Raw genomic sequence first — 18477 nt, 5'->3', positions numbered from 1 at the left:
TCATCAGGTTGTGCTCGGCGCCCTGTGACAAGGCGAATATGAGTTGTTCTTCCGCGGAAGAATCCTCATGTAAAGGGTACGACAGAAGCTTCTGCTTGAACCAACGCGTGAAACATGAGTTGTGCTCTTTGATTATATGTCCGTCCGTCCTCTGTTGGCCTTGGTCATTGTACGTCTTCTTAATAAAGGTTTTGTGCTCTACCACCCAAGGATCGACCACGTCTATGTGTTGTAGCGCGACTAGGTTTGCTCTTTCAAAGTCGGCGAGTCGACCCTCTAAGTCGACATGCATTTTGCGGCGACCCTCACGGTGACCCCATCCAGCGAGCCTGCCGAGGTGCCTGTTGACGGGCAGACCAACGGGGTTCTCGATGCCTAGATAATTCGTGCAGTAGGAGATGCACTCTTCGGTTAGAAAGCCCCTGGCTATACTTCCCTCTGGACGTGACATGTTGCGAACGTATCCTTTGATGACACCATTCATCCTTTCAAACGGCATCATGCTGTGCAGGAACGTCGACCCGAGTTGGATGATATCCTCCACTATATGGACCAGCAGATGCACCATAACGTCGAAGAATGCGGGAGGGAAGTACATCTCAAGCTCGCATAGTATCACCACGATCTCTTCCTGTAGCCTTCTGAGTTGCCTCACGCCAATCGACTTCCGAGAGATGACATCGAAAAAGTTGCATAGGCCAAATAGCGTTCCACGGACGTGCGCGTCCATGATCCCACGGATTGCAACTGGAAGTATCTGCGTCATCAGCACGTGACAGTCGTGAGACTTCATCCCACTGAACTTCTGCTTCGCTGGGTCTAGGTATCTGCTTATCTTCCCCGCGTAACCGTAAGGACGTTTTACTCCTAGGAGGCAGGTGAAAAACTGCTCGATCTCCTCCTGACTTAGAGTGAAGCACGCGGGAGGGTAGTCATTTCCGGTCTTCTTGGCCTTTTTGCCTTTGCGACGACTTTCTGTGTCCTGCTTCGCCTCATCATCATCATCATCATCATTAGCGTGAAGCTCCTGCCTGATGCCCATTGATTTCAAGTCTTCCCTTGCTTTCGGCCCATCTTTGGTCCTCTCTGGCATGTTGAGCAGGGTACCAAGCAGACTCTCGCACACATTCTTCGTGATATGCATGACATCAAGGCTGTGAGGCACACGGTAGATCTTCCAGTACGGCAAGTCCCAGAAAACAGACCTCGTTTTCCATACCTTGAGCAGCGGCTCTGGCGCCTTTCGCTTCTTTCCCGGCTCTGGCGCCTTTTGCTTCTTTCCCGGCAGTGGGCAGTCTTTCCAATTTTTCAACAGCTTGTCTATTTCCTCGCCGCTCCTCGTACACGGGCGTTTTCGGGGTTCGGTTTCACCATCGAACAGATCCTTGCGTTTCCTCCATGGGTCATCGTCGCGAAGCCACCTTTGATGTCCCATGAACACGGTTTTCGAAGACCCGGGATCTCTATCTAGCTGGCGATATGTTGTGTCATCCATGCACCTTACGCATCCAGAAAATCCGTGGACTACCTGCCCCGTGAGATATCCGTAACCGAGATAGTCATGCACCGTCGTGAGCAGTGCGGCTCTCATAGGGAAATATTCTTTCTCTACGGCGTCCCACGTATTGGCTGGCGTTTTCCACAGCGTGTCAAGCTCCTCTTTCAGCAGCCCCAGATACAGATTGATGTCGTTCCCTGGTTGTTTCGGCCCTTCAATTAGCATACTCATGTGAATGTACTTCCTCTTCATGCACAACCAGGGGGAAGGTTGTACATCCACACAAACACAGGCCAGGTGCTATGTGTGCTTCTCTGGCTGCCAAACGGATTGACTCCATCGGTGCTCGCGCCCAGCACGATGTTCCTTGGATCGTTCCCAAATTCTGGGTATTCGAAGTTCAACGCTTGCCACTGGCTCGCATCCTTAGGGTGACTCAGCATCTTGTCTTTTTTATCTATCTCCGGATCATTCGCGTCATCTTCTCGCTTCTTCTCCTCCCTATCCGCGTGCCAACGCAGGAGCTTTGCTACCTTAGGGTCCGCGAAATACCGCTGCAGACGAGGAGTGATCGGAAAGTACCACACCACTTTTCGAGGAGCTTTCTTCCTCTTCTTGTATCGAGTGACGCCGCACACCGGACATATGGTAGACTCCGCGTGCTCGTCCCGATAAATGATGCAATTGTTCATGCACACATGGTATTTCACGTGCGGTAAATCCAAAGGACACACGATTTTCTTCGCCTCCTCCAAATTGGTCGGGCACTTGTTCCCCTTGGGAAGACGTTCGTGCCAGAATGACATGTTCTCGTCGAAGCATGCGTCGGTCATTTTGTGTTTTACCTTCATCTCTAGAGCCATGAGCGTTACTTTCAGGCGGGTATCCTCGGGCCTGCATCCTTCATACAATGGAGTAACCGCGTCTAACTCAAGTTGATCCATCTTGGCTTTCTCTCGGGCGGCAGCTCTTGCGTTATCCGTCTGCTTGAGAAGCAGCTCTTAAATATGAGGGTCCTGCACCCAACCCATGGATGGTCCAGCGTCGTCTGCTCCGCCGGCATCATCATCATGTCCTGCATCTTCTACATGATGACTGTGTACAGCATCACCGTCGTGATCATCTCCTGGGGATTCTTCGTCTTCTCGCCCGCCCGAGCCGCAGTGGTTGTCTTGCTGCCCTTCCTCATTTCTTGCCCGGCCCCCATGGACGACTTCGTAGTCATCTTCATCACCTTCCCACCGATAGCCATCCATGAAACCACGCAAGAGCAGGTGGTCCCGCACCTGCCCGGAATCCGGGTCCGCAATAAGGCTCTTCAGCTTGCATCTTCGACACGGACATCTTATCTCCGTCTCGTTCTTTTGAAGCATCTCGGCCTTCGCGGACCTCAAAAACCTATTCACGATGCCTTCGATCATCGTGCGGACCATGGTCGCCTGCGGGGTAGAGCAAAACGATATTTTAGAACCAAGAAAATTTTTGGCATGACCTTCCCTAAAAATAGGACCAAAAAGAATGCTTAATGCCAAAATTCTCGCCAAAACGGAAATGAATCAACATTCCGGCAAAATATTGGCAAATATCGCATTTCAAGTACCGGTACACCTCCAAACACAAACACATATGCAACACCACAAACATATGCAACACCATGAACATACATAGATCTAGCTAGGCCATAAAAAGTGCATGTGCACATTGTTGTAGGGAGAACAACATAAATATAGCTTCCCCCCTTACTTACCTATCAAAACAAGGTAATTTAACCACTTAATTTGAATGAATCTATGGTGGAAATGAGGTGAAAAAGAGGAGGCACCCGAGACAAGGAGGAGGCGGTGGAGAGAATGAAGTGGGGAGAAAGTGAGTGTGGGAGGAGAGGTTGTCCAAAATATCTTGTTGCTGCCCACTTACTAATGGCGCACCAACCATAAATGCACCATTAGTAATCCAGGTTACTAATGGCGCACTCTCTGGTGGTGCGCCATTAGTAGTTTTGCAAAAAAAACATACTAATGGCGCACTGTCCCATGGCGCACCGTGGGACAGTGCGCCATTAGTAGTTTTGCAAAAAAAGGAATAAAAATAATAATAAAAAAACAACATTAGTGACGCACTTTCTGACAGGTGCGCCATTACTAGTTACAACTAGTAATGGCGCACTTCCTCTGGATGCGCCATTAGTATGTTTGGACAGGCGCGCTAGTTCAATTTTTTTTTGATACTAATGGCGCACCTTGGGCCAGGTGCGCCATTAGTAGTTTCAACACTAATGGCGTATCAGAAGGTGGTGCGCCATTAGTATATACTAATGGCGCACCACTTGTCTGGTGCGCCATTAGTGTCAATCCCATCTATAGCCCTTTTTCTAGTAGTGAGCAATCTAATGTACGAACACCTGCTCCGGTGCTACCTTGGCCAAAGCCCCCGCCAGGCCAAACAGCACTGTCGGTTGATGGTGCTTACGCTAAGGCGGATGGATCAGCAGCAGCGGGGATGGTGCTGCGACGTAGTGATGGGAGTTTCATCTTTGCGGCGTATCGGTGTATCTTCAACTGCAATGACGCCCTAGAAGCTGAACTACATGCTCTAATGCAAGGGATGGCACTTGCTATCGAGCACGAGGAGGGGCCTATTATTGTCCAAACCGATTCGTCAGAAGCTTTCTTGGCAATGAGAGGGGACAGTCTTCGGTACTCTGCTTATGGACATTTGGTTGTTGAGATTCAGCGACACATGGGTGTTAGAGAGTTTATTCCGTCGAAAATTAAGCGCGAACAAAACAGGGTAGCAGATCGATTGGCTTCGTATAGTCGTACGGAGAGTACTACTGCCGTATGGCTAGGTAGAGGTCCACCTTGCGTGGAGGAACTATTGCCTCTTGAGTGTAACCCTGTTATTCTGGAATAAAATCTCTTTACCCTCGCAAAAAAAAAGGATCGGTTATGCAGGCCAAAGGTATTCTCGTATCAGTTTAACCCTTTCAGGCCCTAAATCATCGGGTGTCATATGGTTCTTGACAAAGGTAAATCTTTCCTATCTGAATCTGTTAATGGCAGAGTGAGCATTTGTTACAGCCGGGAGGAAATTGTAGTGTGAAGTTTCTCTCCAGTGTAATTTACACCAGGCTTGCACTTAAGTTGGGTGGAGATTGACACCCACGAATCAAGCTTATAACTTGATACATCAGCAATTAGTTGTTTGTTGCGAAAAATGAAAATGACGCTAAATTACCATACTGATGCTATTTTGCACTAAATGTGAAGCATTATTATTGCCAACAATATGTAACAACGTTCCGTTGCTCTCCAAGGGATCAAAGAGGGTCGTGATTGGTACTTACCAGAATCTCGTTACTGTTGCCGATTCTTTTGGGTCATCGGCAATAGCAAAAAGTCAAGTTTGCTGATAACATGTACTCCTACAACATTTCCATCCACAAGTGGAGTGACCTATATATAGTACATACATTTTTTGAAAACGTACATACAACGTGACATATGTGGTAAGCAATTCAAACTAATAAAAAAAGTACATACATACATGAAGCAAAATCATTTGAATATGCAAGAAAAAACAGGAAGATGCTTATTTAAAGACGAGCTATCTATATGGTTACACAACCTCATTGTTGAAGGCTATGGAGGTTCACTTATCTTTGAAAGTTTTGCACACGAAATTTTAAGAATTTCACTATAACAATTTTTCCAAGGCTTTTTTTAACCTTGGCAAATAGACAGTATGCTCCTGCAACTTTGTTAAGTTTCTTAATAGAATGACCCAGTTTATAAGCGAAACTAGCCCAAAAACATTGTTCAAACCTCGTCAAAGAGGATAGTGTGCTCCTCCAAGTTCAATAAGAATAATAAAATATGACCCAGTTTATAAGCAAAACCAGGCCATAAACATCACAATTGAAGGATTGTTTACATGACAAATGTGCAAAAAAACAGACAAGAAGGGTGTGCAACCCCTAACCTCAAACTAGACTCCACCACCACACACATCCAACTGGCAAGGGCTGACGAGACCCAACGCAAATGTGAAACAAGATCTTCGACAACATCTCCTATGTAGTCATCAGCACCAACCGCCGCCAGGCAAAGGTTTCACCCAAAGAGCATCACATCACCCACACCAAACCGCAGTGGAGGTGGTCTGACCACACCAGTAGCCGTTGCAGACAAGATCCAACCTTCCATGTCCCATTGTAGAGATGAACTATTCGACGATGCCTCCAAGGAGGAGACAGACTTGCACGGGCGCTATCATCGCTGGTATCGACTTCCGCGTTGGGCAAGGCTTTCGCCTAGAGTTTGAGATACCTCCACCTCGACAACTGGTGCGAAGTACCCTTGGGTCATCACCATGGCATTAGATACATCGCCAAGGGACACGACATCATATATGCTCCTTTATGTGTGTCTTCTTGGTTCTCTCAAGGATCGGCTACTTCTTGACACTCCTACCTTGTGTACCTTGAGGTTTGAGCCAAACATCACACATGGCACAGAGGGCAAGCACAAGAGAAAGAGCAAGCCCGGTCCACTTTGGTCAAGTGTGCTACAATGCCATTCAGTGCTCAGTGAATGTTGGATAGCCGGCTGAAAACCAGTTTTGGCCCAGTAAATTTCTGTTTTATTTCTCTGTTAGAAAATTCAAATGCATTTCAAATAAGTTTAAAACAATTTCATGCATAAATATCCATTTGCACCACAAATAAAAATGCCTTAATTAAATTACATTAATTTACTTAAAACTTGCATAAATCATAACTAATTCATTTTAAATCTGAAAATGACAAACTTTATACCCCCCAAAAAATGCATAGAATCCATTCATTGCATTATCATGCATGTTTAACAAATTTTACTTTACTCATCACTGGTAAATCAATTTTTATTTCAATATGCATGTTGAGTTTTGTTGAAAAACTATTGCTTCATGTTTTCCAACTCCATTTAATTTGATTAGTGTAAATGTAACTTAATTCAAACACTTTAACTTGACATGCATCATAATTGCTTGAGCACCACATTGGAACTTATGGTTGTTTTTTCGTTTTTTCTTGTCGATATTTGCTTCTTCCTCCGATATATCTTGTTGCCAGTACAGATCCTGCTTTTGACACACTTTTGAGGATACTTCACGGTACCAGGCTGTTGTAACTCCAGGCAAGCAGACCCTGCACATGCCTTGCCTATGGTTCTCCCCCTTTCATGTGCCCATTTAGCCGTCTTTTTTCATATACTCCCTCCATCTCAAAATAAGTGTCTCATCCTTAGTATAACTTTGTACTAAAGCTAGTTAGTACAAAGTTGAGACAATTATTTTGGGACGGAGAGAGTACATGGCAGTAAGGTAGCTGGCTAAGTGCAAAATTAGCCATATCATACATATTGAAATCCTTTAGGTGAGGGCACATCTAAGGATAGAGAGCGCCACCCAGTAGTAGAGCTGGTTAGATGATGCATCACATATATAGTAAGTGGTCCAAAGTAAGGCAGGAGAGTGAATTATCAAACTAACAGTTGTTAGCATCAATTTATTTCACTTATTTAACAAAAACAATGTTTACTGAGAAGTATAGCAAAATAAAATAAAATGGCCACATAAAATGAATCAACATTTTACATGCAATTTAGATCAAAAGGAAAAAATAAACAACCTTCAAACATTATAAACTATCTAGCTAAACCATTGTATATAGCATCACCTCCAGAATTTGCAGGAGCCCCCAATCAATTTGTCAATCACCTCTGCCGCCACCCACTTGGAATTTCGTCATTGCTGGACAGTTGACCTTTTCCACTGATCACATGCTCAATGTTTGGTAAAAGAAAAGGAAATCATGTTCAAGCTTGCTGCCTCCAATATCTCCAAAATGTTTTCTTAAGATTCATGTTCTACATTGGCAAACTTGATCTTCCATATGGCCTTCCCCTTCAAAAATTTGTTTCTGAGCCCGGGCTCAGATGCTCCCGTTATCTCTAGCGTCCACACACCTCGGGATCAACGATATTCCTTGTATTATTCCCTGTATCCTCACCGTATTGAAGTTGGAAAAGAAATAGGTTCTGAGTCTTTATGACGAGTAGGTGCCGTCTATTGCATAGCGGCGCATGCCATTGTCTGACGGCCGGGCATGCAGATACCTTTCTGAGCTGTCTCGTCCCATCTGTCATCTGTCATGCAGTAACTGAAGCCCAAACGGCCACCTACCACCGAGTAGTGTTCTAGGGCAATCACCGATCCTTTCTTCCCCAGTTTCAGCCCCCACCTCATGACCTCCCTTGCCCGCAAGGGGCATGCACAATCCTTGTTTCGAGTAATACAAGTGCATCAATCCTGGTAGCTATACGTTTTATTCTGGTACTCACATTTCTGATTGTGTTAATCCGTGTCTCTTTACCATGTTTCCCAGTCGTGTGCCTTTCTTGAGTTCGAAGATGTTTATGCCGCAAGACTGAATCCTAACCAGATCGACCGGTCGCTCAATGCAACAGCTAGCCAAGCTCTTCAACCCGCCACCATCCGGTGCCCATCGTCAACCAGCCGCTGGTTCAGTCTGCCCCCAGTTGACCAGGTGACAAATCCCATCGTGGATGCACTAAGAGCGTATCAAATCTCACGCATAGCTCAACTAGTGCCGTTACCAGTCTCCTGGTGGCCGTGTTAGTTCTTTGTGTTGTCATCATGACTTACTTTAGGTCAAGTAACTAGGATTACTTTGCTTAGTCCTTCCATGTGGCACTAGGGGTCCAGGATTTAGCCACTCCGACAGTGTTGGTGTTGTAAACTGACTGGCCAAGTTTGATGTACTGCGAGTCTGCGACTAGCGTTGTAATACGCACCTATCCATCTATGAAAGCCTTGTTTGCTTAATTCAGGTCACCAAGTCTGAACATCCCCTCCCTGATAAATTATTAACTCTCATGATACATTGTCTTGCTCACACGTCTATCTACTCAGCTGAGTGCTTCTTCTGCGCATTCAATATACCCATACGGGCTGACATACTAGACCTAGGCTCATATGACAACAAACATCCCGGGCCACGGATCAGAATCAAGCACGAACGGAGCTGTCTCCCACGCTGCGCAAAAGGCCGATAGTACGGCACTGTGCTCTACGATATACCCCTGTATAGTGTTTTTTCCATCAACCATCCTTGTGTCTTAACTGCCCTATTTTCGGATCCCCATGCAGCATTCAACGTCCATGATATCAGGTGCAGCTGAGCCTGGGCACCAAAATGCCTCACTCCTTCCCCTTGCACTACCCTGAGAAGTAGCCATCCAAGTGAAGGTGGTAAACTTGATCTTCCATATGGCCTTCCCTAAACCCTAAACCCTAAACCAACAACAATTATAGCTGCCAGGAGCACTAAACCGAGCACGTACAACAATCCTAAAAAATAACAACCTCCAGAAGGAAGGCTAACCCCGTTTTCTGTAATTGCTGGCGCACCTACACATAAACACTGGGTTTAACTTGTATTGAGACTGGCTAGTGATTTCGTTAGGTTTTGTTGGAGCTGCTTGGATAAACTATTAATCAAGACAAGCAAGAATTGATTTGGCCTAGAATTATGTGGAATATTCACTTAGAGAGAAAAGTCTATTTTAGCCAAGAAAGGGAGAAAGATAAAATAGGAACTTCCAGCTGATTGTTTCTTTTCCATTAAGGAATCCAGTTTAGCTCCCTCAGAGAACTATTAGCTAGGAGCTCATATATTCCACTCAATAGTCAATACTATATAAATCAGTGATAGAAACTCCTCTACATATCTTGTGCATACCTGTATGCAGTTAGAATCTATAAGCATTCATGGAGATAAGATTTTCATAGAAAAATTTGAACTGAATATGAAATGATTAGGATGAATGCCAACAAACTAAGCTAACATAGCTCAGTTTTCTACCACTTCATGGAGCTTGGTATCGCAGAGCTCACATGTTCCTGCTACAAGTGAAGGGAAACTAAAAGCTACAGATTACACATTAGTGGCTCTTATACAAGGTGCAAAATCTTTACCCTCCCCCGCAGCCGCCCCCAGGTTTCCCCCGCCTCCCCTCCTCCTCCCCCGCCGCCGCCGGCAGCCGCCCCCGCGGCAGTAGGCGGCGGCGGGGCTTCCCCGCGCACCCGCCTCGACGTGGAGACGCCCCCTTCCCGCATCAGACGCCGCCGCCCGCCTCCTCAACTCCTGGTGGCCGCCGAACTGCCAGATCAGACCGGAGCGGCCCTGGATCGGGGCTGGCTCCTCTCTGGCGGCTGGTGGGCCGGGGATCGCCGGATCCGCCCGGATCTGGCCGGCGCGGCCCTGCTTCGTCGCCCGGCTAGGGTGTTCGCGGCGTGGTCTCCCTGGTGGCGGCGATGTGGGTCGTTCTCCGTGTCTTGATGGGATGTGCGCGGTGGGTGGATGCCGGGGCGGCGGCCTCGGACGGCGTGGACGGCGTGGCCTCTTGACGGGCGACGGCCGTGGGAGCTGGTGGTCCGCGACTTCGGCTGTGCGGGTGGCGAGGTCTCGGTGGACGTCTACTACGGTGGGTCGGGGTGCCCCGTCACCCGGCGTGCCTGCTACGATGAAGTCTGATGCCTTCTCCGGCTGCGGGCGTTCCCCTGGCCAGGTCTTTGGCCGGGTGGTTGGGACGGGGGCGGGATCGGGGGAAACCCTTGGCCGTCGGCGGAGGCCACGACAATGGCGGCGCCTTGTGGGCGTGGTTCCCTTCTTGGAGGCCTTGTCGAGGTCCTATCACGTCTCTCACTGTGCTCTTCATTTGGGCGAAAGCTCTAGTTCCCCTTGCGGGCGACGGCGTCGTCCCTTCGTCGCGCTCCTTCTTGAAGGCGTCGCCTGGGGTCCCCGGAAGCACGGTGGGCGCTTCGTGGTGCGTGTGAGGTGTTTGGCGGCGGCAATCTGTGCGGCGATTTATCTATTCTACCGCTGATCTTTGTTATGTGGTAGCGCTCCATCTGCTTGGTGATGTTCTACCGTAGGTGGTGGTCGTCATTTGGCGTCATGGTGGCGTTGATGGCGGAGGGCCTGCCAAGGATGGCACCTCAATCTGCTTGGAGATGGACCAGTGAAAGATGGTGGAGACGACACCTGTGAGTGCGTCAGACCGGTTTATGCCCCAGACCCGGTATGTGGCTAGGCTAGGGATTCCGGCTTTCGATGTTAGGTTTAGGTGAGTGGTCTGGGTAGGGGCCCAGCTAGCACCCCTTCATCATATGGATAGGAGTAGCGGCATATGTTGCCTAGATGGTGGATTCAGGCTTATTGTTGTAACACTTTGTAAGGTCCTCGGGAATAATCAATAAAGTGGCCGTATGCATCTTCCAGATGCAGAGGCCGGGGGTCATCCTCCTTTTCTAAAAAAAAGATTACACATTAGTGTAGTTGCTACACAGGCCCAAATATAATCTTTCACTACTTTCTTGCATTCAGGTGGTTCTCCATCCATGTCTACGAAATGGTGTTTTACATCACATCCCTTGAAGAGAGCCCCAGAGGGGAGGGGAGCACCTTGAACCGAATGAGGAGAGATTTCCAGGGGACATTAAGCGTGAGATTAAGGGGCAATTAGCATTAGTCCAACGTTAATTGTTACAATCATGAAGCGGATGGCTGAGATTGTTTGGATTCCAGAGACAATGGTGCTTTCTATAGGGGTACTGGGGTAGTGATATTTGTTGTACTAAGATTTCCTCTTTCTAATATCCAAGATCAGATCAGATCAGCACCCACAAAAATAAAAATAAAATATCCAAGATCAGAAACATTCAATATATTCAATACTCATGTGCATCTTTTTCCGACTGAATATTGATAGCTGTTTTGACTGGATTGAGCACACATGGTTCGACAAAAGTCATGATTCATTTTGCTGATCACTACCTTATCATCATTCTAGGGATGATACTAAATTGGCTTGCACTGGCCATCTGCCGTTATCGTTTGTACAGCAAATAGCAAGCCTTTAAATTCAAAGCAGGTTGAAGCAACCAAACAATGCATGTATTGAAATGAATCAGAAATAACCATAATAGATTTAGATAGGCCTGCTTCATCCAAAAAAAATGACAAGCACTCAGCAGATTCGTTAAAGGAGCTGAAGTAGATGTTGATGGACAGGATTCGTTAAAAAAGCTAACTGTGAGATACTGATGGACATATGTAATAAGGCTAAACGTACCTAAGGTGGTACTACTAAACAACACATTAGTACTCCCTCCGTCCCAAAATTCTTGTCTTAAATTTGTCTAGATACGGATGTACCTAATACTAAAACGTGACTTGATACATCCGTATTTAGACAAATTTAAGACAAGAATTTTTGGACGGAGGGAGTACCTTATTAGTTAACCATAGAAGAAAAAAGACTACACTTGCATCACCCGCAACAAACTCACATATAACATATTCAATACTATTAAGGAGTGGCCAGTGTTGCTCACCTTCCAGATCACAAGAAGGTTCTCTTTCTCTTTACTGGATCATCATAGACATCATGTCGGCACCGGCGCTTGCCTTTTTCGCTTATAGATCATCTGCAGCACAGCATAATGAACCCACTTAATCAAATCCACGACAGAACACATCAAATACGAATAGACCAAAAACATGATAGAACTGATGAAGATAGGGGAAAATGACATTAACGCTTATAGACGCCGAGAGTTAGGAAGTGTTGTAAGTCTTAAGTTCAATTATTTATGTTTAAGCTTGAATGAAAATGTTCCTTCTTTCCATTAGACAAACACATGTACTGGCTTCAACGCCCTACCTAACAGTGAAATCTAAGATCAGACAAGAGGGCTTATTGGTCATGATTTCTGTTTTCTTAAATCATGTCAATAATCGTAGTGAGCTTCTAGGACACATGCATGGTCCAGGTGCAAATATATCTATGTACATGTAGCAAAGAAATCAAGTAATTCATGAGGTAGGATTCACAACTTAAAAAAATAAATACAAATGCATGTCCTTGTCCACCCACGGCTCACGATTACAACCACCAAATGTGAAACCACAGGCATGACCGATGAAAGACAGGTGTGGATAAGCAAACTGGAAAAATACTGCTTTTATATTCAGGACGAGACATACCTATATCGTTCCTGCTGTCGCACGCGTACCCTAATCCCTCTCGCAAATTCCACCAAATTTTCAAAAATTACACTTCCTTGCACATAAACATGCCTGCCATCGGAAAAAATAGCCATGCCAACAAAGTTCCCATCACCGTCAAAGAGTGGCTCGCCATCACCAGCCTAGCACATAAAAGAGCGAAAATCAACAAGGTTTGCATCAAACAAAGTAAAAGTGGCATCTAATGGGGCACAGATTAGGTCATTCTGATTCCTCGAAATAAATTATTCATTTATTTCCTCTACCATGTAAGGAAGATACAAACTGACAACATACCTTGCAAAGCACAGCCTCGGAAGGCGTTGAAACTTTACTCAGGATCTCTTTTACAGCCGTCGCTCCACCAGAGCCATTAAAGTGTATGGCTACCACGACAATGAGGGGCGGAATTTCCACCCCATGGCGGAGATGTACTTCACAAACATCAAGGAACCCTGTCACTTTGACAACAGCAGCCCTAACAGTCCCGTGATCTAACTCACATTCCTCCAAGCACCCAGGGGCAACATTACTAAATGCATCGCGCACTTGAATCTGAAATGACAACAAAGCAAGAAGAGAATATAGAATTGCCACAATTATAATAACTTAAAATGAACAACAGAACAAGCAAATTAAATGGGGGAAATAGTTAATTACCAACCTTCATGGCAGAGCTGGATTTTGTTTTATCCCTCATAGCTGCAGCCAAATTTGTTGAGGTCAACACTTTTGTGCAAGACGGATTGTGTTCTATAGGAATGCCGGAGCATAAAAACAGAATGGCGTCTCCTACAAAAGATCAAAAGTTAACTGCTAGTGCAGATGTGTATTAATTTAGGGAGTTCAGAAGCGTAAAAAAGCAAGATCACCATCAAACAAGTAAATCCAGACGAGCCACGGGCCGTTTTGGATGGAGCTTCACCGGAACAGTCGGAGACATCTCGAGCAGAACCACCACAGCTGCCAGGTCCGGCAGTATCAGTAGCACCCGAACCTACTTAAATAAAGATACCACACAAAACCACAATTGTAAGTGCTCCACCTGAGTTGTTTAAAATGTGTGCAAAAGCGTAAAAAAAATAGTGACCAGCTGACCTGGAGGCAATGACTCGATCAACTTTCCAACACCATTGCAAGTCGTTAGGTTCTCATTTGAGTTCGGCTTCGAGTCAGCCTTGCTGGCTATTAGCTCCTCATTTGTACTCCTAGTGAGAACATCACCGCATCTTATAGATGTCGGCGTCTTTCCAAATCCTAGAGCAGGACGAAATAAATGCAAAATACTAGGTGATTAGTAGCCAGCAAAAAGCAAGGCTGTAAAGCCAATCAGCTCACACGCTTGAAAAGATTGCTACGTAAGAGCATCTCCAACAGGCGCCCAACGCGCCGCGCGGTAAAAACAGATTTGGCGCGCGCCCATCGCCTGGTTTGGCGCGGCGCGCAGCGTTTGCTCCAGCATCCGCGCTGAAAAGCCGCGCGCGTGCGCAGCTCCAGCAGGCGCGGTAAAATGCAGCGCCCGCGCTCATTCTACAATATTTTTTTAATTAAAATTGCATAGATAAAAAAAGCGATACATAGATATTTTACATCGGTGCAACTACTACGGCATAGATGATAGATAGTTCGACATACATAGATAGATAGATAAAAACTACTACGGCATACACAGATAGAAAACTACTCTAAGTCGCTACCATCACCATCGTCATCCTCGTCGGTGTCGTCCGAGGTTGAGAGCCATACGTCGTCCCAACGTTCATCGTCCGAGGTGAAGAACGACCTCCCACCTGCGGAGACGATGTCGCACTGCTCGTTCGCCACTGCCTTCCGCCGACGCCGGTCCGCCCGCTCCGAGCGGCGCCTTGCCGTCCTCTCCGCCCAGTAGGCACGCTCGGCGTCGACGTCCTCTGGGTGGCGACGGCGCCACTCCGCCATGGCTCGCTCGTCCTCCTCGGCGACGAGGAGACGCGCTGCCGCCGAGCGTGGTCGGCACGGTCCATGTCCATGATGAGACGCGGCGGAGGGGCGAGGCGCTGCGCCTCCTCGCGCGTGAAGACGTCCCGGAAATTCATCTGGGACCGGGGCCTCTCCAAGCGCCACGCCGCCGCGTCGTACGCGCGGGCCGCCTCGCGCGCGCTCCGGAACGTCCCGAGGCCGAGCCGGACGTCGCCGGCCCGTATCTCGGCGGAGTACCAGCCGTTGGGGCGCTCGTGGACGCCGCGAAAGCCCGAAGCACCCCGGCGGCGCGGCGGCATGGTGGCGCGGTGGTGACGTAGAAAGCGGCGACGCGGCAAAGCGGTGGGGTGCGGAGTGGCGAGATTGCGAGGAGAAGGGCGCGTGGCGAAGCGCGGGACTTTATAGGCGTGCGCGAAGTGGCGCGTCAAATCTAGCGCGCCGCGTGCCGCTTTCTACCGCGCGCGCAAACGCTTCCCGCGCGCGGTAACTTCCCGCCACCGCTGGAGCGCGCGGAACGCGCGCGAAAAACTGATTTTACCGCGCGGGCGCCCGTTTTGCCGCGCCTGTTGGAGATGCTCTAATATAGTTAGTTCAAAGCATATGACGATGGTTATTGAATTAGTACAAAGCTAGCCTTATATGTAGTAGGAGATGAGAGGCTAATTATAGTTTGTGCTGCATGGTGTTACGTCCACAGGTTGGTTCCTGCCAAATTCGGGACAGGAACAAGGAAGCAAGAGATGTATCCCACAGAGAAACATCGAGGGAAAAAATCTGACTCGCCGAACGAGAAGGCACACAATCCAATCGCATAATACGAATCAGTCACCGATCAGAAGCTAAGCAACATTTAAAAGTAAATCGGGAATACTACGCGCCGTGCATGCGACTGGAACTCATCATGAGATCGCCGACGCCTTCCTGTCCGCGCATCCGGCAAGCTAGCTAGGGTTCGGTTTCTGGGTTGGTGGCAGGGTTAGAGGGATGCCAGCCCGCGAAGCAGCAGCTTGTGGACTGAGGAGGAGGGTGGGTCGGGGTCGAGGGAGGAGTGGACAACTCACCGGAGAGGAGGGAGACGGAGAACGAACTCGCCGTCGTCGGAGACGAAGGACGAGTGGAGGCGACTGAATGTCGCGGCGGCTATAGGTTTTTCTTTTTGATGGGAACATGGAAATTCCATTAAACTTCAAGCACAGCAATGTCACTGGCTAACAGTTTTACAATGCAATTGGGGGCAGAGGCCTCCCAGAAGGAGTCATCAGGCCCAGAATGAACGCCCAGCTTGGCAAGCTCATGGGCAACAGAGTTACAAGTGCGTCGGCTGAAAGAAAAAGCATAGGAATCAAAGTTTAGGATGCATAGGCTTCTAGCTTCCTTCACCAACACACCAATGGTTGCCTTGTCATAATCGTTGCTCTTCAAAGCCTGTATAAGGGTTGGGGAGTCAGACTCGAAGATGATTCGATTTGCCCCAATCCCGATCGCCCCATCAATGGCAGCAAGGCAGGCTACAGATTCAGATTGCAAAGCACATTTCAGGTTCACGGACTTGCCCGCACCAGCAGCGATAAATTCGCCAGCCTAATCACGGACCACATAGCCCCAGCCCCCTGCACATGTATTTTCATCAAAGGCACCGTCGAAGTTAACCTTCACATGATGCACGGGGGGCTTGCTCCATTTGTGAATGTCTGGTGGCCTAGGAGGCTTGTTTGGTTTGCGCAAGCCCAGGGACTCAATCAGCATCTTCTCCACCCGGTGACAAACCGCTTGAGGCTTAGGAGCTGCCTCACCAGCATTGGCCTTGTTGCGAACATTCCACCATTCCCACATAAAGGTCACGGCCTTCAGCTGTGTGTCTTCATCACACCTCCACAGCTCCTGAAGCATGGAGTGGGCTGAATTACAGAGCATGAGCTTTTCCCGGGTCTCTCCCAAAGCCAAAATGTTCCATCATTCTTTAGCTTTCTTGCACTTCAGGAAGGTGTGCCCTCCATCTTCATTTAACCTATGGCAAATAGGGCATCTAGTGTCCAAGTCCACGCCTAGCTTTTTTATTTTCATGCGGTTAGCCAGACTATTGTGGGCAAGGCGCCACACAAACATCTTTATTTTGCTGGTGGCCTTCAGGGACCAGACATGCTTCCAATCAAATTTGACAGTGCTGTTAGCAGAATTTTCCTTAGAGCTTGCAGCATCTCTTCCCAGCCTTCTATCGCGCAGCATAACACCAATCTTATAAGCAGACTTGACGGAGAAGATGCCATGCCGATCAAAATGCCAAGCAAAATTATCCTCCATCCCTTCGCAGATGCTAATGGAGAGAATGGCCTTTGCGTCTTCCACCTGAAAGAGATCACGGACCAACGCCTCGTCCCAGCCCTCGGTGTTTGGATTGAGCAAATCTGCTACAAGAGTGATTGGGGAGCGCCCAGGGAGAGATCTAGGCCTCCTTGTATCGCCCTCGGGGATCCAAGGATCTTCCCACACCTTGATGTTAGTCCCATCCCCCACTCTCCAGATAATCCCTTCCTTCAATAAGTCCACCCCTTTTAGGATGCTGCGCCAACTGTATGATATGCCAGGGGCGGGAACAGCGTCCAGAAGCTTCCCGTCAGGGAAATATTTAGCCCGCAGCACCCTCCCACAAAGAGACTCGGGGTCTTGAAGTAGTCGCCAACCTTGTCTAGCCAACATGGCCAGGTTAAAGATGTGGAGATCCCGAAGGCCAAGGCCACCCTTAGTTTTCGGCTTTGTAAGACACTGCCAGCTCAACCAGTGGTGCCGCTCCTCATCTTGATTATTCCACCAATAGCGACAGACCATTGAGCTAATTTCATCGCAGAAAGATTTCGTGATGTCAAAGCAGGACATGGCATAGATGGGGATCGCCTGGGCCACGGCTTTAACCAAGATCTCCTTCCCTGCTCTAGATAAGAATTTCTCCTTTCACCCATGGATCAACTTCCAGATTCTCTCTTTAAGATACTCAAAGGCCTTGGCTTTTGATCTACCCAAGAAAATTGGCAGACCAAGGTTTCTTTCATTGAAAGCTTTGTCTCGAATTTGTAAAATCCTCTGAAAATTCCTTTTTGCTCGCTGAGAAGTTCCCTTGCTGAACATAACAGCAAACTTTTCCTTGTTTATCATTTGGCCAGACGCATCCTCGTAGAGAGCAAGGATTTCTTGGAGCCTACGAGCACTTGGCTCATTCGCCTTCATAAAGATCAAGGAGTCATCTGCGAAGAAGAGGTGGTTTATCTTGGGAGCCGTAGGGCAAACCTGAACTCCCTGCAGGGATCCATCCTCCTCAGCCCGGTGGAAGAGAGCCGAGAGCCCCTCAGCACACAAGATGAAAAGGTAAGGTGATAGAGGACACCCTTGCCTCATGCCACATTGAGGCACCACCACCTCAATCAGATTCTTGTTCACCTTAACCCTGTATGTGACCGTGGTCACACAACGCATCACCAGTTGCACCCAGCTATTAGAGAAGCCTAGTTTCAGCATTATCTTCTCCAAGAAAGGCCATTCACACGGTCAAAAGCCTTACTCATATCCAGCTTGACTGCTGCAAGCCCATCTCTACCTCCCTTTCTCTGGCGCATGAAATGGGTGGTCTCATAAGCGATCAGAATATTGTCGGTAATCAGCCGTCCAGAGACAAAGGCACTCTAGCTAGGAGAAATGACCACATCAAGCACCTCCTTCATCCGACAAGCAATCACCTTTGAGACAATCTTAAACACCACGTTGCAAAGGCTGATCGGCCGCAACTCCTTAAGGTGGGTTGGATTCTTGACTTTGGGGATCAAGACAATGACCAGTTCGTTCCAGCCCGCTGGAATTTGGCCACCGTTTAGAACCTCGAGAACTTCGCCCTGCA

The 18477-nt window shown here is 47.9% G+C and overlaps 1 pseudogene; it reads right to left on the bottom strand.

Moving 5' to 3' along the window:
- Positions 1-14312: 14312 nt before the first annotated feature.
- On the bottom strand, positions 14313-14896 carry LOC119346058 (annotated as a pseudogene).
- Between the last annotated feature and the right edge of the window lie 3581 nt (positions 14897-18477).

Source organism: Triticum dicoccoides, unplaced genomic scaffold (genome assembly GCF_002162155.2).
Source record: "Triticum dicoccoides isolate Atlit2015 ecotype Zavitan unplaced genomic scaffold, WEW_v2.0 scaffold37894, whole genome shotgun sequence".
Taxonomy (NCBI): domain Eukaryota; kingdom Viridiplantae; phylum Streptophyta; class Magnoliopsida; order Poales; family Poaceae; genus Triticum; species Triticum dicoccoides.
Note: the sequence above shows the minus strand (reverse complement) of the source record. Positions and strands in the feature narration are given on the sequence as shown.